General features: G+C 53.3%; 1 pseudogene; it reads left to right on the top strand.

Moving 5' to 3' along the window:
- Positions 1-366: 366 nt before the first annotated feature.
- On the top strand, positions 367-2,111 carry LOC147959990 (uncharacterized; annotated as a pseudogene).
- The last annotated feature ends 534 nt before the right edge of the window (positions 2,112-2,645 follow it).

The raw sequence follows: 2,645 nt of genomic DNA, 5'->3' as shown, positions 1-2,645 counted from the left end.
CGGAGTTGCGGAACATGTTCTCAACATGTTTCGCTCCACCAACTCTCCATCAAGCATGCGTCAAGCCTGCATCAAGCAGGATTTCGTCGATCCCGCCGAGGTATAAGATCCAATCTCCACTTTTGCAAAAATGGATTCCTCTCGTTACTGCGATTCCGTTTTTGCGATTAGTTTATTTTTCGGATTTAATCCACCTATGGTGTGGATTTTCCTCCCAAGAACCAAGCTGACGAATACGTCGCCGACCAATGTTGATGTTCTTGGATCAAGAGGAACTTGTTGACTACACTATAGGGAGTCGGTACAGATCATGACCCAGATGATCGCGGTACCGCCGCAAAAACACCAGATGTGCCATGCACCGTCATGATTCCGGATGAACGCGACGAAGATCTGCATCCTGAGGCCGGCGTCCAGATGACACCATGCCAAGCCATCAACAGCTTCGCCATAGCCTTGCTGGCCCCGCGCCGTAGCCATCTGCCGGCCGCGAACCTGCTGGTCGCGCGCGCCACGTCGCGTCCTGTTGACGCCGCCGCCGCACCCACCCCGTTGGCCGGCTTGACAGCCGCCGCCGTGGCCGCATCACGTGCTCTGGCCGCAGCCACCGCGCAGCGTCTCGTGCTAGCCGCGCGCCACCGCGCCCCGCTGACCGCCGGCGCCGCCGCGGCTGCTGCCCGCCCCGATGGCCGGACTGGTCCCCGCCCCCGCAGCATGCTGCCGCCTGCCCTGCTGGCCGGCCTGGCAGCCCGCCGTGCTGGCGTGGACGCCCCCGCCGCGCGCCGTGCTGGCGTGGCCGCCGCCGCGGCATGACGGGCTGGCCACAACAGCCATTGCCGTCCTGCCCACTCGGGCGCTAGGAACCCTAGCGCGCCCCGAGTGGGCCGGCCAGACGCTGGCTACTGGGACCAGATGGGCCGCGGCTTGGGATCCTCTTATATAAAAATAATGAGCACCTAGTCGGCGCACGCTGCAACATGGGATTTTTACGTTTTAGCCCCTGCAGTACCTAGATTTATGCGACTATATTCCTGTTGTAATATTTTGCGTATAAGTCCCTAGAACTGTCTGTTTTCGCTGAAAATGTGTATTTGGGCTTAAAAATGCCTCGGGAATTCAATTTTTGGGCTAGTTTTCACATACTAGATGCGCTTAACATGCTATCTTTTGTAACATGATATTATTGTATGATTTTACTACTATAGATTAATTGTTTAGCACTCTTAATCATTTAGTAAGTCATATAATAGCATGTTTTAAATATTGGAACGTCATTTTATTGAATAAGTTAATCAACATCGCATTTATGCAAAAGATTACCTGCTGTAATCTCATCATTTTTGCATAAATTGCAGATCGCCGGAATCGTTAACAAGGAGTTTGCTGAGTTGGCCCAGACGGGGCTGAACTACCTGCCATTGGCCTCAGACTGTGAGATCTTTCTCCAGGGCAAAACCCTCCTAAGGGCGATCGGTAAGGGGACCCAACTGGCCCCCACTGATCCCAAGTTCGAAACTGAGAATGCGCAGGCTTTGTATTTTCTCCATCATCACCTATCACCTACTCTGAAAGACGAGTATATGGCTGAGCGGAGTTCTTCTGGCCTTTGGACCGCTCTTAAGCAGCGGTTCGAGCGGCTGAAGTACACTGTTAAGCCACGTGCAGAGGCAGAGTGGATCCGTCTGAGGTTTGCGGACTTCAAGATGGTTGGGGAGTACAATTCAGCTCTGCACCGGATTTGTACGACTCTAGAGATGTGTGGTACTGAGATTACCGACACTCAGAAGATTGAGAAAATCCTATCCACTTTCCACCCTGACACGGTCCTGTCCGCACGGAACTACCGCCAGGGCAACTACATGAGGTATTCACAGTTGATTGACGTCCTCTAGGTGGCAGAGGCGGAGGATGAGGTTTTGAAAAAGAACTTTGTCGCACAACCACTTGGGGGGAGTTCTCGCCAGGAGGTGAATGCTCTCAAAGTCCGCAAGCCTCAATAGAAGAAGAGGGGCCGCAAGGGCAAGAAGAAGGGCCCTCAACCCCCACCCCGGCTAAGCAGCAAAAGCCGGGCAAGGGGGGTGTCGGTGTCAAAACCGGTGGATCTCGGGTAGGGGGTCCCGAACTGTGCGTCTAAGGCGGATGGTAACAGGAGGCAGGGGACACGATGTTTTACCCAGGTTCGGGCCCTCTTGATGGAGGTAAAACCCTACGTCCTGCTTGATTAATATTGATGATATGGGTAGTACAAGAGTAGATCTACCACGAGATCAAGGAGGCTAAACCCTACAAGCTAGCCTATGGTATGATTGTTGTTCGTCCTACGGACTAAAACCCTCCGATTTATATAAACACCGGAGAGGGCTAGGGTTACACAGAGTCGGTTACAATGGTAGGAGATCTACATATCCGTATCGCCAACCTTGCCTTCCACGCCAAGGAAAGTCCCTTCCGGATACGGGACGAAGTCTTCAATCTTTTATCTTCATAGTCCAGGAGTCCGACCGAAGGTATAGTCTGGCTATCCGGACGCCCCCTAATCCAGGACTCCCTCAGTAGCCCCTGAACCAGGCTTCAATGATGACGAGTCCGGCGCGGAGATTGTCTTCGGCATTGCAAGGAGGGTTCCTCCTCCAAGTACTTCATAG

The sequence above is a fragment of the Triticum urartu genome, chromosome 7A (assembly GCF_056163025.1).
Source record: "Triticum urartu cultivar PI428250 chromosome 7A, HENAU_Tu73, whole genome shotgun sequence".
NCBI classification, from domain to species: domain Eukaryota; kingdom Viridiplantae; phylum Streptophyta; class Magnoliopsida; order Poales; family Poaceae; genus Triticum; species Triticum urartu.
Note: the sequence above shows the minus strand (reverse complement) of the source record. Positions and strands in the feature narration are given on the sequence as shown.